Below are 26,515 nucleotides of genomic sequence, written 5' to 3'. Positions count from 1 at the left end.
AGTTTTGGCAACTGCCATGAGAGTTTCTCACATATTCATGCAAAAGACTGCTTTAGGCAAGGCTAGGATGTTTCTGTTAGAGAGAGACAAGATGGGGAGAAAAAGAAACATGATTTCAAAGTAGTTGAAAAGTGTTACAATTGCATTTCCCGTCAAGTTTGAGATTTGGTATTTAAACACTTGGCTTCTTGTACACACTTTTGCTATTGCAGCGCCAATTTACTGACCACCTCAAAAATCATATGGACGTACCATTGGAACCCAGAGTTGCTTACTACCAATGAGAATGAGGAAAAGGAAGAACATCACTGCTGCCTAATTTCCTCTCTCCAGCTGAGAGGACTTAGCATCTTCCTTAATACAAACAAGGTCCGCCCTGGAAACAAGCAAGCACAAAGCCCCTGTTGGCGGCAACATCTTTGAAAGCAGAAACTAACAAAAACAAGTAAACGAAAAACAAAATCAACACTACATACACAAACACAAGCAATGGGGACAAGAGAGTAAATTATGCAAAGATTTTGATGTTGGGTTGGAGGATTTACACTACCTCCAAAACTTACTATAAAAATAAAGTAAAAGTGTGATAATGGCATACCACATATATATCAGTGGAACAGAATAGGGAGTCCAGAAATGAACCACACATACATGGTCAGTTAATCTGCAACAAAAGTGCCAAAGAAACCCAACAGAAAAGAAAATTCAATAAAAAATGGATCTTCATTAACAGAAAAAAACCTTGACTCTTATAATAACCACAAAAATTAAAATTAATCACAGAGCTAAACATAAAAGCCAACACTATAAAACTTCTAGAATAAAACACAAGAAAAAATATTCACAAATTTGGGGTAGGCAAAAATTTCTTAGGAGACTAAAAACACAAACCATGAGGGGCCAGCTCAGTGGTGCAAGCGGTTAAGCACTCGCGCTCCGCTGCGGCAGCCCGGGGTTCACCAGTTCGGATCCCAGGCACACACCGTTGCACCACTTGTCAGGCCATGCTGTGGCAGGTGTCCCATATAAAGTGGAGGAAGATGGGCATGAATGTTAGCCCAGGGCCAGTCTTCCTCAGCAAAAAGAGGAGGATTGACAGATGTTAGCTCAGGGCCGATCTTCCTCACACACACACACACAAAAAAAACACAAACCATAAAAAATTGGTAATGCTGAACTTCATAAAAATTAAAAGCTTCTCCTCTTCAAAAACAGAGTTAAGAAATTAAAATGGAAGCCATAGACTAGGAGAAAATATGCACAATACATATATATGACAAAGAATATATAAAGAACTCTTAAAAGTCAATAATAAGAAGAAAACAACAATTTTTAAATAGACAACATATTTAAACAATTTACAAAAAAAGATACAAAAGACCAATAAACCCATGGAAAGACGCTCCATACCACTGGTCATCAGTGAAATGCAAATGAAAAACCACAATGAGATACTACCATACAACTAGAATGGCTACAATCTTTTAAACTGACAAGTGTTGGCAAGGATGGAGAGCAACAGGAACTCGCATATATGGTTGGTGAGAATGCAAAATAGTACAGCCACTCCTAGGTACTTACCCAAGAGAAATAGAAATATGTCCACTCAAAGAATTGTACATGGATTTTTCATAGCAGCTTTATTTTAATAGCCAAAAACTATAAACAAGTAAAATGCCTATCATTAAGTGAATGGATAAACAAATTGTAGTATATTCATTGCTGGAATAGTATCCAGCAATAAAAAGGAACAATCTCAAAAATATGCAGAGCAAAAGAAGCCAGACAAGAGTACACATTATATGATTTCATTTATGTGAAATTCTAGAAAGGACAAAAACAATCCACAGTGGACAGAACCCAGATCAGCTGTTACCTGGGGGAGAGCTGAGACAGTGGGGAAGAGAAAGGGGAGGGGGAAAACACTAAGTGGAAAGGGCACAAGGGATTCTGGGGACTAATGGAAATGTTTTATATCTTGACTGTGGTGGTAGTTACATGAGTCTATACATCTGTCTAAATGCGTCAAATTATATACTTAAAATAGACGCATTTTGGGGCCGGCCTGGTGGCATAGTGGTTAAGTTCACATGTTCTGCTTCAGCGGCCCGGGGTTTGCAGGTTCAGATCCTGGGTGCGGACCTATGCACCACTCACCAAGCTATGCTGTGGAGGCGTCCCATATACAAAGTAGAGGAAGATGGGCACAGATGTTAGCTCAGTGCCAATCTTCCTCACCAAAAAAAAAAAAAAAAGGAGTGCATTTTATTCTACATAAATTATATCTGAATAAAGTAGTTTCGGGTTGGTGGGTGTTTTTTAAGCACTCTTGGTAGGTTAAGTGGTAGAGAGCAAGAAAGGAAAAACTACAGACAGAGAAACACAGGATGGCATTATAAAAAGCAATATTTTTAAACTCACAAAAAACGTTCAAATTCTAACACAGCTAAAACTAGAAATATAACTGAGGGAATTTATTTAATTTCATTTGTAAAATGCTAATAATTCACAGGACAGCTTTGAAATTTAAATGATGTTAACACTATACCTGGTACATCTCAGCAAAACAACACATACTAGTTGAATCTGTATCTATCCATGTTGTGTTCAGGTAAAACCAAGAAAATAACAGTTACATGGAGTAAATCACGGGAGAATTTCTAGAAGAAATAATTTTAGATGCCAGTTTTAAAAGGAGAAAAGGAGGGGCTGGCTGGTGGCACAGTGGTTGGGTTCAGCACACTACACTTCGGCGGCCTGGGGTTCACAGGTTCAGATCCCAGGCACGAACCTACACCACTCATCAAGGCATGCTGTGGCAGCGTCCCACATACAAAGTAGAGGAAGATGGGCACAGATGTTAGCTTAGGGACACTATTCCTCAAGCAAAAAAAAAAAAAAAACAGGAAGATTGCCAACAGGTGTTAGCTCAGGGCCAATCTTCCTCACTCAAAAAAAAAGGGGTAGGGGGAAATGGATGGAAAGGAAGGAGGGCATGGCAGGTGGAGGGAATGGTAACATATAGAACGGAGGCAGGAAGGAGCAAGTCGTGTGTAGGCGATGGCAAAATTAGCATGCCTGTGACAGCAAGTCCACATATGGCTGGAATAAAAAAAACAGGTAATCTTCCCACCTGATGCAAATATTCATTTTAATTTACAGTAGGATCCAGAATAGAAACTTCATCCAGCTGATGCTATGATACAAGATAAATATATTCAACTGTTTAAAATAAGAAAAAAGAAAAAGCTCTTTCTGTTGAGAAAATATGAATGCTTACAATCATCAGCTTCAGTCTCTTGGAGGTTAGCCATAGTTCTTCCCCTCCAAAAAAGTAATTATTAAAATATAATTATAGCTAAGCAACATATGGACTTGCTGTGCAGCTGTCATTATGCTCCCGCAATTATGAAAGCCTTTACATTTTCCAGAATCTGAATTCTATAAGTGATTGTTATTCTGGAAAACAAGATATAAAAAATCTCCCCTAAAAACTATCAGCTACAACAAGAATTATCTCATGGCATGCTACTTAAAAGGTATCAGAATGCCATAATTATATTTCAAGAGACGTAATGTCATCAAGATCAGGATTCTTGGGCATTTATAATTTGAAGTATTTTTACATGTATACTTTACATGTATTCTTTCATTTAAAGGTGTTTAATGAAAGAATGCAGGGTTTGCATTCTTATGGTGTTTAACTTAAATCTTTACTAAGATTTTACATATGTGGCAAAGTTATTCCTTTCTATATTTTATATATAGAACAGAAAAGTCTTTTCAGTGCTTTATTTCTGGGAAGAGACAGCCAAGACAGCTAGTAATAATTTGAGCTAATTTAGTTGCCAGAATGAGAGAAAAGTACAGAAATGCAGACCGAGAATAAGATGCACAATGAGAGACGACATATTTTAGGGGAATAATGCTGACCTTCGAACAGAGCAGCAGCAGTGTAGCTATGCTGAGGACAACAAAGCTACAGGAGTAAATTAACATCCCTTCTCAATAAGGAACTTGAGTTATGTAGTGACAGTCAGTTAACAACAAGATTTGATCTGCTCTACCTACATCAGAGCAATATCCAGTTAGAGGCCTGGATTAGGAGAGGCCTGGCTCAGCGTAGAACATGTAAAAACTAAAGAATGACCTTATCTATCTACTTTTGCTGTCTTGGGCCCACATGTTATATACCAACGTAATAGCTGGAATATTTATGAACACATAAAAAAATTATTGATGTCTTATATCATTCAGAATCACAAATGATTTTCCCTTTAAAATTTCTTTTCCTGATGATAGTATTTCATACTATAAAATAGTTTTCAAACCATTTTCTATACATAAACTAAAAAAAAGGAATTTCTTATCTTAAGAAACATAAATTAGAAAAAAGTTTTTAATAATAAGATTAGCAATAAAATATTAGTTAAGACCCATCACTGTTTTTTGTTTTGTTTTTTGTTGAAAGGAGATTTTTGGAGGCCAATACTGCTAAAGATTATTTATTGTTTTTAAAATGAAGATTGTGAAACTTTTTAAATGACAGACATGAGAACGGTCCCTTTAAATATAGTTCAAAGGCTTTATCACTGGAAATAAGCTTATTTTATTTAGAGGTGGGAAATTTGCCTGTGGTGCATCTGCATGACTCAGATTAGAGCTTTGAGGGAGAGGTTCAAAATTTAAGGGAATAAGAAAGTCTCTTATGAGAAGCCCTAAGAACTACTATCGGATAAGTGGAGGGAAAAAAAATATCCTGCATCTCTTGCTTAGAGTGTGAAGTATATTTTGGGCTATCCACATTAGAACCATGCCACTCAATGGCCATGTATATAGAAAAAAGAATACACACAGATATGAATAAAAAGTAAATTTAAATTAAAGCTCTCCCTGGGCAAGCCACTGTTGGGAGTCATTAGTTTTCTCATTCTTCTTCATAGTTATTTGTGTCTCTGCCTTAATAAAATCCTATTTGGAAAAAATAACTAAACTTTAAAAAAGAGTTTAAGCAAAAAATCAAATGAAAAGGACAAAGAAATTTAAAATATATAAATATGACAAGAAAATATTAGAAAAATAAAAGCTAAAGATTAAGAAAAGACTGCATATGGTAATGGATAAAACTAGTCTATTGGTGGTGGACACAATGCAATCTATACAGAAGCTGAAATATAATAATGTACACCTGAAATTTATACAATGTTAAAAGCCAATATGACCACAATAGATTAAAAAAAAAAAAGAGTGCATAAAATACTAGTGGACAAAGAACACTATGGACAAAAAAGATGAAAACAACTAAAAACAGATAAAAATTAAAAGGAAATAAAATCGGCAACTTAAAACACTGAAAGCAGAAAAACAAAAACTCTCTTTTAATAAATGTAATATTAATAACAAGAACGCAGCAATGCTAATTCAAAAGCTAAACACCTCCACCCAAAGATTCTTCAAACTGAGACTGCTTTGCCTTCTCAAGGTTTCAGAGGAAACTTTACTTAGCTAATAACCTCAGGGTGGAAAGCCAAAGAGCAGCGAGCACAGCTCCTGGCCTCATGCCAAAGGCACCTATCCCAGTGCCCTGACTTTTCTAAGACACTTATGTGAGAAGATAGCACAATTCCTTAAAAAGTGCTGAGCGGGCTGTAAGTCCCATTTGTCTTATCTCCCATGAGGAGTCAACTGGTTACAGCCAAATACAGACCTGCCCACATTCCACACCCCAAAAAAAAGGGGTGTGAATTTTCAGTCAAAAACCATAATCAGCTCTAAGAAAGCTTTTTTTTTTTTGTCAGTGCTACCCTAAAAGCAGCAGGTACACCTATTGAGTAGGCTAGTAAATGACAGTTCATCTTTTTGAACCCTGTTTCTAACAAGTTTCCTCCCCACAAACACTGTTTTTAACTGGCAAGAACGTATCCCTTCAAGTGTTCACAGGTGGGTTAAGTTAAACACTTCCCATATAAAATTCAAGGACATGTCTGCCCTTTGAAATCCTAGCATTCCTTAATAAATTTTAGAGCTATTTGAACTCTTCGACCACTCACCATCTCTAAATTTTACAGATGAAGAAACTAAATAGAAGGGTTAAGCGACTTGCCCCAGATCATGGAGCAAAAAGAGATCGGAACCCAATTCTCTTAAGCCCTGGGGTAATGTTCTAAGAACAAAATATAAAGTCAGTGGAAGGAATTATTAGGATTCAGCCTTTTAGATTTAAGATGTATTGACTGGTGAAAAAACTGCAAAACAGAATTATAATCCCAGCTCTGTTTTTAAAAATATTATACATACAAGTATATATATAGAGAGAGCAATATCTAGAAGAATACCAAACTGCTAATAAGTGGGCTATTTTGGACATAAAGTGGGGTCTAGTGGCAACAGAAACTAACTATGAGTTTCTATAGCTGCTGCATTTTAGTGAGCACATGTTGATGTAATAACCACATTTTTTCATTAAAAAAATTTTTAGACAAATACATATCTCATCCAGAAAAGAAAATGCATGTCAAAATGACTTAAGTCTCAGTCTCCCTATCTCTCCCTTTCCTCTCCATCCCAATTCTTGTGTGCACGCATGCTCACAGGCACGCATGCGCACACACATACACATACACACACACACACCTCCAAAGATATTACTTTGTAATTGGACTTGACCTTGAAATTATCTTAATTTGTCTTCACATTAAATGTGGTCTTCCCTTAAGAATACCATAACATTAACATGTTAGAATAATTCTAACAAGTTAAGGTAATTAAAGAAAGTAAAATTCTGAATTATAAAATGTATTTAAAGACATTTTTCTTTAGATACATAATAGTAACAGAAAGTGAATTACTGTTATTTATAATGAATAACAGTATTTGTAATTTAAAAATTATTTTTATGTAAATGTATACTGCTAAAGTGGTTTTAATCATGTTAAAAAAAAGCATTCTTGGTAAACAATCCCCCCACTCACCTCCCGTAAGTTTAACTATTATTATACTACGGCATTCCTTGCAAGATGGTAAAGACAATGGTAAACTTGAGCTCAGTCTTCTATAGGTCCAAACAATGAGATTTTATTATATAGTTCTCAAGAGAATCTTATGCTGGTCAACTGCCCGTCAAGGTTATTTACTTTTATTTCTTATAATTTTGAAATATTAAATATCTGTCCAAAGAGTAAGAATGTCTTAAATGAGTAAATTATATTTCCTTCACTCCTTCTCAACCCATTGAAAGCTGGTGTCCACCTCTGTAACTCCACTACAATTACTCACACAAAGATCATTGTCAAAATTAATATTTACTTTGCCACGCCCTTATTCAAAGACTCTCCTCTAACCAATCTTTTTTTGATTCTTTCACTAGCTCTCCTCACTCTGTCCAGGACTTTAACACTAAAGTGTCTCAAGGTTTCATTCTGTTAAAGCCTCTTCTCTTCCTCTCACTTTCAACTACCACCTTCAGGCAGTCACTCCCTATCTATATCACCAGCCTAGAACTTTCTCCTACATTCAAAAACCATATATCTAATGACCTGCAGCAGAGGTTCAAAAACTTTAGGATGCGTCAGAATCATCTGGAGTGCTTATTTAAAAACAGATTTCTGAGCTCCACCCAGAAAAAGTTTCTGAATCAACAGGTCTGGGTAGAACCCAAGAATCTGCATTTCTAATAAGTTCCCAGGTGACACACCTTTGAGAACCACTGACCTACAAGATTCTCCCTTGGATAAACCATAGGCATCTTATTTTCAACACAACCTAACAGATCTTCCAGCATCTATTCTGGCCACCTCCAAACCATTATTTACACAGCATCCAGAGTGATCATTCTAAACCTGATCATTTCAAAATATCCTAATGGTTTCCAAAGGATCTTAAGACAAAAATCAAAATCCTTAATATCATCTATCAAGCCTCGCATGACCCAGTCCTTGCCTACTGCACCACACTGCTATCATTCTCATTTTTCTTACACTCCAGCCACAGCAGACTTTCAGTTCCTAGCAAAAGCCAAGTTCCTTGCTGTTCCAGGATATTTAAACAAAACATTCTGCCAGAAATATTCCTCATTTTTCCCTCAGCTTAAGTCATCTTCCTTGGCTCCCCTCTCCCACTATGTCAGCAAATTCTTATATCACCCTATATTCATTCATCTTAGCACTTTCCACAATGGTGATTACACAGTGAATCGTGCAATGAGTAGTTTACTGTCTAAACTAAACCAACTCTTCCCACACACACAAGCTCAAAGAGGTCACATGTCTACCTAGTTTTCAGTGAATTTTCAGCCCCTTGTATATAGTGACTTGCACTCAAATACCTGTTGAATCAAAGGTCCTGTAACATTAAATTATTTTGAAACCTCAAAAGGAAAAGTATTATTAATAAAGGGACTAGAGGCAATGTTTAGTATCCTTTAATACTTACAAATGAGGAAGCTTCATTCAACTCCACCATCTGGGAGTTTATATCAAGGAAAATAATACTTTCAAAAGATAAAATGAAATCTTCCTATCACAAGTTCCTCTGCAACAAGATACATATGTATATTATTGTTTATTATCTGCACCCATAGACTACAGCACTGGTATCCAAAAGCCATTGAGTAATACATAAGTTCATAATGCAGCCTAAAATAATTTTTGCAAAAAAATTAATTTACGTGTAAACCTGCATCAAAGAGTACACTCAGGCTTAGCAACTTAGAAGTTTAGTTCATGCTAGAAAAAGGGATGAGGTAGCTGCCTGGAATGAAACCTCAATACAGATAAGCACAAATTACATAATAAATATGAATATAACCAAGAATTAAATTATTATGCAAATAAACATTCTATAGATTCTGATCTCCTTTAAAATGAAAAGAATACCTGCCGTGTACAATTTCATTCACCACTCTTTTTCTCTGAAGTACAGGATAAATCAGCATAGCACTGGCCTAAGCGGCAGAGAACTAACAAGTATAACTATCTTAAGAAGAAACTGTAACTAATATAGCAGAATTGACATCCAAATAAAGGTTATTTCCATTCGGAGTAGTCACTTTTAGAGATCATTTCAAGTTGCCATCACACAAAACAATTTGGAACTTCTCTTTCCTAATCACTTCCTTAGCTACCTTATAAACGACACAAGAATAATAGGTTTCATCCCTTTGATCACTGCTTTTTTAAAATTATTTTATTATTATTATTATTATTTTTTTGCTGAGGAAGATTAGCCCTGAGCTAACATCTGTGTCAATCTTCCTCTATTTTGTATGTGGGCTGCTGCCACAACACGGCTGACAAGTGGTGTATGTCCACGCCCTAGATCCAAACCCGTGAACCCCAGGCCACCAAAGCTGTGCACACCCAACTTAACCATTCACCACAGGGCCGGGTCCAATCACTGCTTATTTTTAACTAAAAATAGCATTCCTCATTTTGAACCCTAATCTTATGTATGAGACTCAGTTCAGAATGACTTCTCACTCTTTCCAAATATCAAATCCATTCTCAAAAGACGTCATTTGCCACCATAAAATACAGGTTAAAAGAACGAGGCTGAAGGCATTAAAGAAATGCCAAAAGAATGGTTCCAAAAGTGTTTTTGAACAACAGTGACATTACTAAAATAAATTCAAGATAACTCTGAACACACCAGTCATCTCTTAGACACATAAGTTTTAGTATATTTATTTAAAAACTGGTCACATTTTTTCTTTGGGCACAACTCATAGACAGGCCTGATCCCTGACTTCTGATTTCCTAAATAACAGATGTTATAATGCAAAAGCACATTTACTGCAAACTACACGATTAAGACGTGGAACAAACTTGAAGAATAAAATCTGGTGGTCTACTGTAACCACATGGTGTGGGGAGGCAGTGTGGTAACTAAAAGAACATGGCTGTAGAATGAGGCCAAGGTTCACCTTTTTGTTGGCCCCTTAGTAGCTACGTGACTAAGCATGTTACTTGAACATGGAGTCTGTACAACGTGAATAATTCCACCTGTCAAATGTAAGTAAAACCATCTATTTCAGAGCTATTATAAGGATTATATTACATAATATATTACCTGATTGGAATTCTAGTCCCTTCTTACATCTTCAAGGAATTCTCAAAAGAACCTAAGAGGCTATCTGTTCCAAACTCTCTATTTTACTAAAACCTGCAGACTAAGTAGTTTGCCAAGGTCACACAGTTACTTAACAGGAAAGACAATACTTCTGGCCGGTTTCTTATTTTCCCAGTGCATCTGTTTACTAAACCAGTTGGTGTTTGTAATGCTAGATTGCACAAGCCTGTGACAGAGGGTCCTTCAAAGAGGGTTTCTGAGACAGTAATAAATCAAGGCATCTTAAGGACAATGCTTACAAATACGACACTGGCAATCGTATATTAATAATTTAGTCCTATATATTAAGTGTCTCCCTTGGATTTTAAGCCTGTTTTTAAAGTTAGATATTTTAAATTACAGCTAAAACTATCTCATTCTGCATAAATTTTCACTGTTTTCTCGAAAAGTTCTTTTCTAAGGAAAATATGAACCTTGTTTTAAATCAAGATACTAGAAAAAATGAACGTGTTTCTCATTTATTAAGTATGGTAACTGGTTATAATAAACCAAAAGAGTTACCTAGTTTCCTACAAGTAAAATTCATAACATACTTAAGTGGAGGGTTCTTTAGTAAGGATCAAAGCTTGAAATGCAAGATCTAAAGTTAATTCAAGACAATCCTAAGGAATTTTATTACTGACTTTCTTATTCAATCCCAAAAGCAATTTCTTCCTATTTTGATACAGACTAAGTAATGGCTTTATATCTCAGGCATGTAAGAAAAGTGAGTATCTGAGTGCCAAACTCTGACCTAGATGCTTCTGGGTTTTGAATTCAAGGTATAAATTACCACAACTAAAGCACTCATCATCTTTAATTCATCATATAAGTGACCAAGACACATAATTACACTTCTGCATGCCAATTCAAAAAGGATCTATGACAACCAACACAATTTTTAATACTTGAATTAAGAATGACTACCAAAAATGAGAAACTATGGAGATAATTCTTAAACTGAAAGCCTGTTCCTACAAGAAAACTGATCAATATGATGATAATGAAAAAATTCTTAGAGAATACCAAAACAGCATATATTTTCTGAATTTAATTAAAATCATAATTTGTCTCATAGCCACAAAATGTATCACTGATTAATTTTAACTTATGAGTTTGAAGAGGCTAATTATTACTACTGTGAATTAAGAAGCCCCAAAAGAAAACCAAATAAGTAAGACTTTGCTAGTCAAAATGTTAAGTACATTAAGCCATCAACCTCTTAAATGAATCTCTGTTTTTGCAGAGGAATTTTTCCTCCATAATGACAGGGTATTCTTTTTTTAATTCCTACATCCTAATCATAAATTCTTGGGAAAATAAAGATAAAATAAAAATAAATTAAAACCATAATTTCCCAAATAATGAAACTTTTGAAAACAGTCAAAGTATTATCTATATAATGCTGAAGATTCTATTTCAAAATTTCAGGAACAGTGAGAAAAAGTACCAAAACTGTAAACGTAATAAAAGCAATAAAGGATACTGTAATGAGCCAGTCTGAAAGGAAATTAATCATGAAAGAGAATCATGAAAGGGAAAACGCTTAGAAGACATGAAAAAAGTAAAGCAAGAGGCGTATAACCACTATCTAATCGAATCTCTGGATTCTAAAATCAGGAGTTTCACAGAATATGGAGAAAGTTCACAAAATAAGCAGCAACTAGCTGTCAACTGAGTTAGGGAATATTCACAACTTTGACTTCTTCTACATTAGGCAAATAAAGAGGCTGCACAAGAACCGATTTATTATCTAAGCTACTTTAAATTTCAAATCAGCATTGACTACGTAGGTTTTATACTATCTTATATAATCAGGCCAAATCCAGGGGTTAAGCCTTCCAAATCACAACCCTTCTGACAGGATTTCAACTTCAAAGCAGGGGGCCTTTTTAAAATCTGGATTGTAAAAACTTCTGATTGCAGGAAGATTATAACTCCAATCATAAAAGACACACACTCCAGCAGTTGAAACCACAGTGGTTGAAAAAAGAATTACAGAGTCTCACAAGAGAAGAACTGAACAAGATTAATGGGGAAATGTAGCAATATCATAGAAGAGAGGACAAAGAAATAGATCAATTTAAACGTATTTGCCCAGGATAATTTAGAGTCAATCAATATGGAGCCTCAAGATTCAGGAAAGGAGACTGGGAACTAAAAAAGAGAACAAGTTAAAGAAAGTTTAAAACCACACTGGGAAATTTTTATGAGAATAAAATGAAAGAAGGAGATGAAAATTAACGCCTTCAGTGAACTAGCGAGGCAATCTAACCTCAACATTTAAAGTACCAAAGATAACAAGGTAGACGAGAAGGAAAAGTAATAGGGGAAAATATCAATAACTAATGAACCAAAGTATCTAACAATTGAGGCAGAGAAGTAAATGAAAAAGAATAACACCTCGCCTGTCTGGACACAGCTGAGAAACAGAAAACAAGTAAAGACTTCTGAATAATCAAAATGTCACAAGAGCCATGGGCTTAAAGCTGACATGCCATTCTCTGGAGCAAAGTTACTATTTTATGCACAATTCTAAACGGTCTCCATCAGTTTCCAAGTAACAAACTAGAAATGGCAAGAGGATGGTAAATGACAAGTGGGAGCCGGGGTAAATGACAACTTAAGAGGAAACAAAAAAACTAAGCAAGCAAGAATTCAAAACAGGCATAAGTTTTAGGACCAACTGGCATAAAGATACAAAGACCTATATAAATCAATAGTGTAGGAACATCACTGTATTTTAACACAGTATCATGATCACAATTTCTATGAATAAATCTGCATTAACAAAAAAATAGGTCAATAGTTCTATAACCTCTGTTTAAGAAGCTAGAACAGGACTCCAATAAAAGATAGTGGACTAAATATCCCTCCAGTTACTCCAGATATCCTATTGAAATAAAAACAATTTATACAGAAAGAAATAAAACTTAAGAGCAAAGAAATTAAAATTGGAGATAGAGGTAGAGAGGGAATTCAACAAATTTCTGAAAGATGAAAGTAGATGTGAGAGTGATTGATAAAACAAGCAGAGGAATTTTTTGGGGTGGCCCCGTGGCTTAGCGGTTAAGAGCGTGTGCTCCGCTGCTGGCGGCCCGGGTTCGGATCCCAGGCGCGCACCGACACACCGCTTCTCCGGCCATGCTGAGGCCACGTCCCACATACAGCAACTAAAAGGATGTGCAGCTATGACATACAACTATCTACTGGGGCTTTGGGGGGTAAAATAAATAAATAAAATTATTTAAAAAAAACAAACAAACAAACAACAACAACAAAAAAAAGCAAGCAGAGGAAGCCACAGCCTCATTATACCCTTTAAGAGGGAGGCAAAAGGGTGGCAACCAATACACCTGATAGGCCCCCAGAGAAGCATGATTGCAAAATAAAGGGTATAGCAAAGGGTGCGACTAGTGGGGCTAAAAACAGGAGAATTAAATATTACTTGACTGACTGCATAAGGGACAACTATATTTCCCATCTCTCATCTCCAAGCAGCACCTAAACAACCGACATTTGCCTCCAGGCAAAAAGAGAGTCAGCTTTTCTCTAAAGAAAGTGAATGATGGGCCGGCCCAGTGGTGCAAGCGGTTAAGTGCGAGCGCTCCCGATTCAGCAGCCCAGGGTTCAGGAGTTCAGATCCCAGGCCCACACCGACTCATCGCTCGTCAAGCCATGCTGTGGTGGCGTCCCATAAAGTAGAGGAAGACCGGCACAGATGTTAGCTCAGGGCTGATCTTCCTCACAATAAAAAAAAAAAAGGAAAAATAAGTGAATGATTTTTCTAGGGAAAGCTAAGTGGGGATGCTGGCACAAAGTAATAAACTCTTCCCATCGCATTTAGAGGGCTCACAGCCTGGAAGCTAGCTCCCCTCCCTCTTACCTTAAAACAATGCCTGTCAGTAGACAAGCCCCAACCTATACTGTCCTGCTCCCAAAGCGCTGTGTCCAGCGTTCCTACTCAAGGGAAAAACCTAATAGGGAAAATAGTCCAAGGAACCAGCGGGAGTGGGGAGACCCAGATGAGGAACCCAGTCCTTCTGTCTGAAATGTGAATGGACAACAAAGAATCATCAGGCATATAAGGAAAACTAAGCATGAAAAAGAATGATTACAAACACAAACATAAAACCGACCAGAGGGGAAAAGGAGATAATTGAGGAAACACGAGATATCTTATAAAAATCTACTTTAGACGCAGCCCTGATGGCCTAGCGGTTCAAGGTCAGCGCACTCCGCTTCGGCAGCCCAGGTTCAGTTCGTGGGTGCGGAACCACACCACTCGTCTCTCAGCAGCCATGCTGTGGTGGCAACTCACACAGAAGAACTAAAAGGACTTACAACTAGGATATACAACCATGTACTGGGGCTTTGGGGAGGAAAAAAGAAAAAAAAAGACAAGAGAGAGGAAGATTGGCAACAGATGTTAGGCCAGGGCGAATCTTTCCCAGCAAAAAAAAAAAAAAAAAAGAATCTACTTTACATATTCTGAGACTAGAGACAATATTGCAACATAAAACAAGAAAAAAATGGTAGGAAAAGAAAAAGAGAACAAGAAAATTCACAGATTACCCCCAAAAAAATCATCCAGAAAACTAGGAAAAAAAAATAATTTCCTGAACACAGAGCAAACACAATCACAAAACATGAAAGTAAGGATGAGACAAGGAGGATCAGTCCAAGAGAGAGAACATCTGCCTACTGAAGAGCAAAGAAGAAAGTGAAGGGAGGACAATACCAAAGACAGAACAGAAGGGACTTTCCACGAGTTGAAGAGGGATCTGACAATAAGGGCAGCTGAGTGCCTAGAACAAATAACCAAAACAAAACAGAAACAACCTATACACCTCATTAAGATTTTGTAGCAGAAAGATAAAATGAAGATCCTACAAGCTTTCAGAATAAAGAATATCGCCTTAAAAGGACAGTGAACTAGACATCATATGACTTCCAATCAGCATCCCTGGTGCTAGAGGACAACAGAGCAATGTTCTCAGAGTTCTGAAGGAAAATTATTTGCAACCTACAATATTGTACCCTGCCAAACTATCAGTCAAATGTGAGAGTAGAATGAAGACATTTTTGTACACAGAACAATTCAGCAAGTTTGCCTTTCAAACACACTTTTTTAGGAAGTTACTTGAGGATGTACTCCAGAAAAAAGATCAAGTAAATTTAGAAAAAAAGAAAAATCTAGAATAGAATGTATCAAAGAGTACAGTGAAAGAAAGTTCCAGGAAGAGACCTAAAAGGCAACTAGTCCAAATTGAGGCAGAATCACAGCTAATTCCAGATAAATAGGGAACACAATACAACAGATAGTATGCTGAAGAGCTGGGGGAGTGGGGGAGACTATGACTAAGGCACACAGTACAAGAAAAGGGGGCAATCAGAAACACCAAGAAAACAGGAAGTCATGTCAAAATTTTTCTTTTAATTCAATGGCTATATCCTTAGCAAGTGATAAAACAAATAAAATTCACTGGACCTTGATGTTATCAACATTTTTCTTCAAGTGGCCCAAGGGCTGCTTAACAAGATGTTTAGAGAAAAAATCATAATCTGAGCATACTAGTTGGCCCAGCATTAAATAATATTTACATAGTCATAATATGGAAACTATTTATTGGTTTTCATCATTTAGAGAGAACCTATGCACATGACGGCTGGGGGTGGGCGGAAATGTGTTTATCTAGACAATAAGAAGTATAGCTACCAATTGAAAAGGAGAAGGAAAGAACAAAGAAAAAATCACAAATCAAGATAATGTCTAAATTGACAAATTAATAGAAGTGTGGATCAACATTCAATAAAAATCACTGTGTTTTATAAAAACAACATAGCTTCCTTTGTTGCATACTCATAAACAAACCTCCCCATGAACTCCACCCATCTCCTAAGAGGAGAAAAAAATCCTTTAAAGATAAGTTCTTTTCAGTTTAAATAATTTCTTTCAGGTGAACTCAGTTTTTAAGGCAGTAGTTCTCTACTGGGGGTGATTTTGCCCCTCAGGTGATATTTGGCAATGTCTAGAGACCTCTCTGGTTGTATTAGGGGAGGTGCTACTGGCATCTAACGGGCAGAGGATAGGGATGTTGCTACATCCTACAATGCACAGGACAGCCACTTACAAACAAGAACTATCCAGCCCAAAATGTCAACACCGCCAAGTTGGAGAACTTTGCTTTAAGGAAACTCTACACACTTTTATAGTTTCTCTCTGCTCCTCATTCTTATGATGGTATCTGGGCACAGAGGAAAGCTTTCTTGGGCCCAGGGAGTGTTACGATTGGTCTGAATGTAGACCCATGGACTGGGTCCTCATGAGCTTCTGAGGTTTGACTGAGTCATAACGGCATATCTGATGAGTATGTTGGAACAGCATCCAGTAGATCTCCTAAGTTGGCCCTACCTCAGCCACACCTTCTGTTGGTGTGGATATTCTTAGGACCTCAGCTACCTCTTCTATGCAACCCATGCTTATAAGTTTAGTAAACACTAGCTGCTTAACAAATAAACCCCAAATTTTCAGTAACTTCACACAATTAAAATTTCCCATTAAAATTACAATCCCTTGTGGGTGCCCTTGTGTGGTGCACAGCTTTCTTCCACATGGTAATTTAGGGACTCTAGATCCTTCCAATCTTATGGCTCTACCACCCCCTAAGAGCCCCGGCCTCTGCATCTGGCCCTTGGACTGGAAAAGAGAAGGTGGATCAAGAACACCTGCTTTTCTGCCACCTCAACCCAGAAACAACAACACATCATTTCCATTCACATTCCACTGGCAAAAACCAGTCACATGGCCCCACCTAGATGCAGGAAAGGAGGATGGGAGTAGAGGAGAGAAGGACTGAGAAATGTGTTCCCGGCTGAGCAACCACTTGCCAGTGTTAACTATACTACAGCAAGAAGGAACACAAATTTTGGTGGGCACTGAGCTGAATCTGCCACAGCCGCCCTCCCCACAACCTCTACTGCATGGCCCTTCTCACAAGAGTAGCCTCATGAAAGGCTTGCTGGCTCTCACCCTGTTCACTTCTATTTCCTTCACTAGGATTACGTGAGAACTTCCAGATCTCTTTCATACCACTTAAGAACCACGGGAAACTCAGAGGGTGCATCTCCAGGCTTCACACTGTCTAAATACAGCATTTTCTTCCCCTATGGCCATCCCAAGTCAGCAAAGGGGCAGGTCCAGGGCAATAAGCCACTGAGTGGTTGTGCAGGTTCTGAACGTAAGCAGTCTGGCTTCAGAGCCTTTCTAGATTTCTAAAATAACAGGTAGTAAGAGAGTCCTTCCAAGATCATCAATGAATACTTATAAAGCATCCACATCTTGCAAAACAGCCTAGGAACTATTATAAACTCCCTACTATGATGCACAGCACTGTCTGTCTTTACTTCAGGACTGCTAATCTGAAATATTATTATAGTCAAAACAATAGGCAAAATTATACAATAAAGCAAAGCTAGTCTTCAGAAGTCCCTCACCCCACCTCCACTTGAACAATGGACCTGTGTCCTCATATCCAAGGCATCCAACCTCCTTGCTCTTCCACAGAAATAATGTTACCTAGACTGGACTGCTCTCTCCCAGATCTACCGTGCTCCCACTCCATCAAAATGTAGCTACAGAGATTTCATAATTTCCACAGGAGCCTGAGCCTTCTTTTTAAGAAACTATGTAATCTGATAAACTACTCCTGCTAATACGTGCCATTTGGCAGCCAAAAAACAAGTTACTTTAAGGTGGAAATTTAAATTTCAAAAGGATAAATTTCAATTACATAGATTTGTGTCCCTCAAATACCACTACCTGAAAACCATCCGCACCAATTCTGTGCATAAGTCTTAACTCTCTAAAAAAAAAAAGTATAAATTTTAAAAATTGTAACAAGTCACCTTAAAATACTGTATCTATTATGCTCTTATATCTCTAGTTTAGTCTGGAATTTCCTAGTGAGAAAATGGCAACTGAATAAACAATAAAGGATTATTTGCTTTACTTCAAGTATTTTTAAGATTTAAAAAATAGGATGTCAGTTAAATACATGTGAAATAAAAGAAAATATCAAGGCTACATGCCGTCTTATTACAAAGTTTATATTCATCAAATCATACAGTCAAAATAGACTCAGAAAGATCATGAAGGTCAAGATCTGTCACAGGGGGCACCTGTGAATAAACTATACAGGGCAGTATAATTCGTTGGTTAAAAGCACAGGCTCTGAAGTCAAAGGTCAGGTTAAACCTCCAACTCAAATCCTTTTGGTAGGCTCCATCACCTGCTACTTAGCCTCCCTGTGACTCAGGTTTAGTTCAGATCCTGGCTCCACTACCTACTAGTTCATCTCTCAGGGCCGGAGGTTTAAAAAAGGACAAGAAAACAGCCTGATTGGGGGGATTGTTGTGAGGGTTAAATGTGATAACATAACGCAAGTACTTTTAAAGTAGTGCCTGGCACATAGTTAGCAGTCAACACATATTGGCTATTATTATTATTATGACCAACCACTCCTACTAAGACACCTTCAGGAGCTATAACAATCTATCCCTGAATCTATCATGTTTTTAACAACCCTAAATTAAACAGTTTCTCCTTTTTTATCCAAAGAGTCTTCAAGCTCAAAAACCATTTCCTCTTTTTTTCAGTCCTTTTTGAATATGGAAGATGGTGGCTAACTGTTTTCTTCATCATTTGAAGACTCAAGACGCTTTTTAGTCTTTTTATAATAAAATCCCCTTCCGAATATTATACAAAGGACAGGCTGCCCCATGGATTATAAACACTACAAAGATTCCACAAAGTATAATGAAATTTTGAGATTCACAAAAGAACAAACAGCTACTGAAGCAAAAAGCTTAGATAAGAAACGATGAAGAAGTCTATTAGCCTGCTCAAAAACTACTGAATTCTAAAATAAAGGACAGCAGGTAGAGATCCTTCATGGTTTACTGTCACTCAGATCACTAAAAATACACAGAGGGTATTTTGGGTATTTTTTTTTTCCTTAATAGCAGGAAAATCCCGTTTCTTCACAACAATGAATAGAAAGATGACATGACAGGCAAGTGCAATTTCTTCAAAAACAAAGACTGTAGATAAGAAAAGCCTAAAGGCTCAGATTTTCAGCCACACATATCCCTTACTTAAAGCTTTAAAAATTTCAGGCATCTAGCATTCCCTGTGGTCTGTAACATTATGAAGTAACACAATCAAGCCTCATTTCCACCAGAAATGCTTGACTGAAAGAAAACTAAGCATCTAAAATTTTGATACTGATAAATTTAAAGGTAATACCACGGGTCAACTCGAAGCTCAAGTAGATATTAGGGTTCATGATAAATACACCAAAATAGTTTTTAAAGATCTAAAGACAAAGAAATGTTTTAAATAATTTAATGTCTGTTGAAGTTCTCCCATGCGTTAGACACTGAGGTAGGTACTTCCATATATTTTTCGTGATTTCATTCTCCCAACCTGCGTAGGATAAGGATTATTATCCTTTTACAAATGAGAAAACTAAGGCCAAGTGATTTGCCCAAGGACACTTGCTTGTATCAGATGCAATCAGAACTCCATGCTCAATGGAGTTCAATGCTCCTGCTTTCCCTGCACCACTGTCGCTTCCAAAACTCAAGTACCCTAAATCTTAGCTCTTATAAGGTATGCCAATCTTTTTATCTGGGAGAGGCAACAGTTCTAAGGGGAGAAGAAAAATTCTTCATAATGTTACCAAAAAAGACTCACTGTGCTTAATCTGACATGACTACCCGGTCCAATTTAAATGCTTTGGTTCATGCTGTCTACCCCCTTAGAACATCTGCTTATCTTCAGACATAGGGAACTCAAAAATCACCTCCTCTATATATATACAATGGAATACTACTCAGCCATAAAAAAAGACAAAATCGTCCCATTTGCAACAACATGGATGGGCCTGGAGCGTATTATGTTAAGTGAAATAAGCCAGAAAGAGAAAGACAAAACACTGTATGATCTCACTCATATGTGGAATATAAACCAACACATGGACAGAGAAAACTGGACTGTGGTTACCCAGGCAGTGGGGGTGGGGGGTGGGCACAAGGGGTGAAGGGAGTCATATATGGGGTGATGGACAAACAAAAATGTACAACCCAAAATTTCACAATGTTAGAAACCATTAAAACATCAATTAAAAAAAAAAAAAAAATCACCTCCTCCAAGAAAGTTTCCCAGATGAAATGACCTACTCCCTCCGCCCAAGCCAACATCCTTCCTCTATCACCTCACCGCTTGTACCTAATTTGGACTACATTATCACATACTCCTTTTTGTTCTCCAGTCATGCATCTGCAACTACATTTTTTCATTCAGTAACTATTAAGCACTTGGAGAGTCAATGGTGAGCAAAACAGACAAGGTGCTTGCTCTCATAGAGAGCTTACACTGTCTGCAACCTTAACAAAGGTAAAAATAAGATAAGGTATAAGAGTATGCTGTTCCAGGACAAGGATTCCTTCCCTCCAAGGTCTCTGAAGGAAGCTTTCTCCCTTGCAAACTTGATAACACTTTTCAGGAAGGAAGAATCCCTTCTATGTCTTCCAGATGAGACCTTCAACGTCATTCCTTTGAGAGGATATATGACGGGGTGGGGACCAAGGAGGAAGGAAGGATAGGTCTAAAATCTCTCAGAGGTTTCCCACATAGTGACATGAAATCTTCACACATGAGTCCAGACATCTCTTCCCATGTCCCATCCACAAGGAAACTACACTTCAGCCACAACTGCTCCAGTCAAGCACCTCCATCAGTCTCCTTGCCCCCAGCTGCCTTCGTTAATGAAGTACTCAGAGGCTTTTTAATTCAAGTTGTATTTATGTATAATCTGTAGACTATATTCATAAGAATAAGGTAGGACATGAGTCTTCTACTTTTGAATCCCCCAATGCTCAAGATCATTGCTATAAATGTGTTCAGCTTTGGATATTAAAAATATTAAAATACTTCAGGTATTGCTATTAGGATAAGAATTTTCCAAAATAATATTAGAAAACTACACCTAAGTATCAATTCTTTATTTTGTTGCTCATGCTTCAATTCAAGTAACTTACTCTTGAAGGATTATTTATAAACCAAACCAAGTTTATATGTACTAAGTGCACTCACTAGTTAAAGAAATTCTGCAATCTGTCCTTTAACAAGAAAGATCCTTTTGTAATGCAGATTTTGTAAATTCATAATTTTATCACTTCTTTCTTAAATCAAAAACAAACTAAAACACAACTTCATTACACAGAATTGTACATTTATCCCCAAAATATATTTTAAGGTTTTTCAATTTAAAAAATGAGCCAAGAAACTAGATATTGCCAAATTTATAACTGCCATAAATGTGTCATAAGAAACATATTCGATTGCCTCTAAAACGGAGTAACATCCTAACTGAAAATATATAGCAGCATCTTTTCACAGATCACAGATACAATAAATATGATTTGACAAAAGAGAAATAAACCATGACCATTTTTAATTAAACAGGTATTTCTAAGCATCTGTCTACAACGTATTGTGGATCAATCGGTTCACCTGGAATTTGACCCCAACAACTTAATCTCCACAATTAAACACCTAAAAGGTAGTTCTTATGTCGCATCTGTTCCTTTCCCAGCACTCGGAGAGGCACACTGTAGTCATTCCATACATAGCTCTATCCAAACGGGGGTAACAAATATTTGAAATTAGTTGTACTTTTAATAGAGAACAAATTACATGCCCTTACTCCTCCTTCCCCAACCTGTTTTATAAAACTAGCACAATCTTAATAATTTCACCGCAAAACAGATTCTAGCAAGCACAGAAATTGACCATAGTCTTTCAGTATGATCAAGTTTAGATGACACCTGATGGGACCGAGAAAACCTAACAAGCAATTCACCCACGTTCCTCTACAATCCTTGCTCTCCTTGGAATCCAAAGGGAGGTTAAAAAAAAAAAAAAAAAAAAAAACCTGTTTTAAATGATTGTTTGAAAAGACCTAAAGCGGCACTAATTTGAGGGCAAGTTTCAGGAGAGGGTAATAAAAACTAATAACCCTACCATACGCAGGGCATTCTAATACCACTTAGAAGTCATTTAAGTCTTTCAGGATAAGGAGGCAAAAACTTCATTAAATTATTTATTTAATGCAAATATGCTTACAGCATCAGTTAGATAAGTTTTCCCTGTTTAAATAGGAGCCCAAGTTACCTATTATTTCAGACAGCATTGAGATAAAATGAAATTAGGCATGTTCCGCAACGCAGACGTCTCTCACACGGAAGAGCGCGACAGGACTTTTGTGAATGGAAAGTCTGCCTACGCCGTCGTTTCGCCTCGGCCGGTCTTGCGCGGGTGGCTCAGTGAAGCACCAGCGCGCTGCCCGCGAGGCTCCGCGGAACCCGACTCGCCGCGGAGAGACGGCTCAGAACCCAGCGCTGCAGTTACCAGCACGGCGGAGGCTGCGCCCTCCGGCCGCGTGACGAGGCGCAGGAGCCGAGGTGTGGAGGCACGGCGCCGTGCCGCCCGGCTCTCGAGGGCGGGCGCGGGCTGCAGTGCGCGGCGCGGCCTCCGCCGGGGCTGTCACAGGAAAACGGGGCCTCGCCTTAACCGCGCCAAGTGACAACGCGCCAGCCCTCCGGGCGCGGGGGCCGCCGGCGACCCGCGTGCGCCCGAACTTCGGGAGGCGGCGGCAGTCGGGCCGCTCCCACCTCGCACCACCCGGCCCCGCCGCCGCTTTGTCAGGTTGCAGACGCACCCCCGTGGGCCCCGGAGCACCCAGCCCCGCCAGCCTCGAGAATCCGCCACTCCGGAAGGGGACCAAGAGCCAGAGGCACTCGGCCCCGCGGCCCGAGCTCAGAACGTGGGGTCGGAGCTGCCGTCGTCCGGGGGCAGGCGGACCCGCCGCCCCCGCCTCAGGGACCGGCGCCACACTCACCGGCGCGGAGCCCCTGGGGGCGCCCGTCCGGCCGGACCCCAACTTCTCTCGGCCGCTGTCGCCGGCGGCAGCTGGAGCGCGAGCCCGGACCGAGGGCGCTGTCTCGCCGCCGCGGAGGCGCTGCCGGCTCGGCCCGCGAGGGGGCGGGAACTCCGGCCCGGCGCTCCACCGGCCGAGCGGGCCCCACCTTCCCTCCGTCTGCCGGGAACCGGCGGGGCTGCCGCTGCGGCGAAAGCTCAAGCCGCAGCCGCTCAGGCTCCGCTACCACCGCTGCCCGGCCGGGAGCGCGTCGCGCCCTAATGCTGTCATCGGCCGCGCCGCCGCCTCTCTGGGCCCCGCGCCGCCAGGATCTCTGCCCGCCGCGCGCCCTCCCCTGCGGCCCCGCCCCCGGCCCGCGGCCCGGCCACGCCCCCTTCCCGTCACGCGCCGGCGCGGGGGCGCCAGGAGCGGCCTCCCAGCGGGCGGCGGGCGGCGGGCGGCGCTGCGCGGGAGTAACTGTCAACGTCCGGCTCTGCCGGCGTCTTATCGCCCGATCGCCTCCGCACGCCCGAGGGCGGCCCCGGGCTACGAGCCCACCGCCGGCCGCTCCGCGCCGGGACGTGCCAAGGCGAGGCCCTCGGGGCGGGTCGTGCAGGACCCTGCCCGGTCGGAGGAGGCGCGCAGCAGGGCTCCGGGTCCGGGCGCTGGACCCCCGCCGGCTCAGGCCCTGGCAGAGGCGCCTCCCAGCCTGGGGCTGGGCCAGAGTTACAGTCAGACAAAGGGAAAAGAAGGCCTCGTGGTGTCTGGCTTGGAGCAGTTGAACTGCTTGTTCCTATTTCTAGTAGCACGTTAATTGTGGCATTTAATATACTGTTTTCTTCATTAGAGGTTTATATTTTTGAAGAAAGGATGGTGCATTTCAATCACGCTGGGATGAAAATAGCCTAGCAAACTTATTTTTGTTCCTAGTCATGTTCAGCATCCTCCTTGCCAGTTTTACAGTCATTAAGTTTTACAGTGTGTTAGGTTGGTGGCAGTTTAAACACACAGGAATTTGGCAGTTCGTTCCATTTTTAAAATAAAGCCTGGTTCTTGGTTTTATTCAAGTATCTTAACTTTTGAACATAACCTTTTCCTTTCCTTTTTAACCGTGGTTTGAGGACTCACCCCCAACCCTGTTGATGAGAGGAAAAGAGTGGAATGCTAGTTACCCAAAGAAAGAATACAGAAATAAGGGAGGTAGAAAGGCAGAAAGATCACTATCAAACCCTGCTAACAATGAAGGCCCAGGAGAAAGCTTTCGGTAATAACTAAACTCAGTTTGTAACATTTTTCCTTCTAGCCCAGAACTAGGGTTTTTTTCTTAAGCAATGCTCATCTCCTCATTACATTTTCTTCACAAGACGTCAAAAAGCATTCTGATTGGCCAGATGCTTTGAAATGAATAAGCAATAAAGTTTGGCCTATATAATTCTTATTATTAATATATTTCATAGAAACTCTAAGAAGTCATGCACTTTTAAGACTCACCATTATCTCCTGTTACCCAAGAAAGAAAAGAAACTGCCGACTAAACTATGCCATGCCACTGATTTTTTTTTGACACATTTTGAATTCAGAGTTGTTACAATGTGAGAAGCAATGAGTCTTAGAATCTATGAGATACTGTAGTGAACTAGTGTTCCAACGAGGAAAAGATTCTACAGGTTCTGTTCTGAAGTCAGAGATTGTACTTGTAGTTCAAATAAATATGAGGGAAGTTTATTATTCTGTGAATGACACTATTTCTGCAAAGCTGGTAACTTCAGACTTTGCCAACAGATTGAAACTTGTCTCCTATTTTCTAAAGCATTATTTTTCAAACAGACTCAAAAATCAATTTTATTTTTTGAGGACGTAGGCTGGAATGGAATACAGTACAAAAGATCAGAGTGCATATCTAGTAAAGACAAGAATTGCTTTGTGCAACTTTTATTTCAGTTATGGAGGAGGGTGAGAGGATGTCCTATGTTGTGATTTAAACTATTTCTTATTGTGAGTTGCAATCAAATAGATTTGAAAAAGAATGTCCCTAGAACATAGGTAACATAAAATACACCATTTGGGCTTATTCTCTCGTGCTTTTCCTTGACTTTGGGAACTGAGACTCAAGATTAGAAAAAGGCAAACTGCCTTGCCTAATCCTCTTCCACCTCAGGCCCACTTGGTTATATTAGCTGTTGAAAATAAATGGTCATTTACTGAAATGGAAAGCCCTGTACTGGAAGCAAGGAAGCCTGGGTTATAGCCTTCACTAATTACATGTGTGACTAGATATATTACTGTCTGCATTTCAAGTTCTGATAAAAGTAGGAGTTGGATGATATTCACATCTGAAACAAACAGCCATGGTATATCCAGGATTATGCAAATTCCTGTCAAACTAGCTGTAACTCCTTAAGGCCACACTCAAAAAAAATCAGAATGCAAGTAAGTGGAAGTGAAGATATTATAGGAAAACAAAATGTAAGTATATCTTTCACAATCTTCTATATTTTAACTATTGCTAAAAATAGTTACTTGTCATGAATAATAATTTTCAACTCACAACTTTTTGCCACAAAATGTATCAATACACCACAGTTGAAAAATATATGCTTCTCAGATCCTTTCAAATCTAATATTCTATGATTCCAAGAAATGATCATTCAGGCTAGCATTTTCAATGCAAATCACAGCATAGACAGAAACTGTAATATAGGATCCTGCACCATAACTGAAAAATATCCAATAACTCCCATTTTCTATGTTGAGATACCCTGCAAGTTTGCTACTCTTACAATGATTTTAAGAATAACATTTTAAAATAAAACTTTTTATTATAACTCTCCAATTTTAACTCCAATGAGAATTCATCTGTTTTGCCTAGTGTTTAATTAATTACGCATATCTAAGAATGAGAAGTTCTTTTTTCCAAATCAGTTTAAGCACTAACAGGCATATAATCCTTCCCACAGAATCTGTTTCAACCCTGGCCTAGAATTAGATTTGGCTTGAGGGGTTTGTTTTACTTTTAGCCAATCCATGTAAACACTTATGTTGCCACTAAAAACCTCATTTTCTCAAAGAAGATTGAGATTGAAAGCAAACTCAAACATAAATAAGGTATTCAACACAACTTTGAAGACTGGTAGATCATATAATTACTCTTGGGCATGTGACTTGCTCTAGCCAATGGTTTGTGAACAGTTGTGACACGTGCTAACTGCTTTCAATTTGAGTGCAATGCTGAGGTGGATCTCAGTCTTCTGCCTGCCACGAGAAAGGCATGTTCCACATAGAGTCTCAGGATAAGAAAACAGGTGGAGCAGCCCTGAATCTGGCCTTTACCCTGGAGCAGTACTACAGCAGCTGACCTATAGCTAGGAACATGAAACAAGAGTGAAACATACCTATTTGTTCTAAATCACAGAGATTTTTGAAATTGT

General features: G+C 39.1%; 1 protein-coding gene across 5 annotated transcripts in view; it reads right to left on the bottom strand.

The window, feature by feature from the left end:
- Positions 1–23,359, bottom strand: part of OSBPL8 (oxysterol binding protein like 8) — a 207,204-nt gene extending 183,845 nt beyond the window's left edge. For all 5 annotated transcript variants that reach the window (XM_058568744.1, XM_058568745.1, XM_058568746.1 and 2 more), the window contains exon 1: positions 23,070–23,359. The gene's annotated coding sequence lies outside the window, so the exon portion shown is untranslated. The remainder of the gene's footprint in view (positions 1–23,069) is intronic.
- Between the last annotated feature and the right edge of the window lie 3,156 nt (positions 23,360–26,515).

Source organism: Diceros bicornis, chromosome 25, assembly GCF_020826845.1.
Source record: "Diceros bicornis minor isolate mBicDic1 chromosome 25, mDicBic1.mat.cur, whole genome shotgun sequence".
Taxonomy (NCBI): Eukaryota; Metazoa; Chordata; class Mammalia; order Perissodactyla; family Rhinocerotidae; genus Diceros; species Diceros bicornis.
Note: the sequence above shows the minus strand (reverse complement) of the source record. Positions and strands in the feature narration are given on the sequence as shown.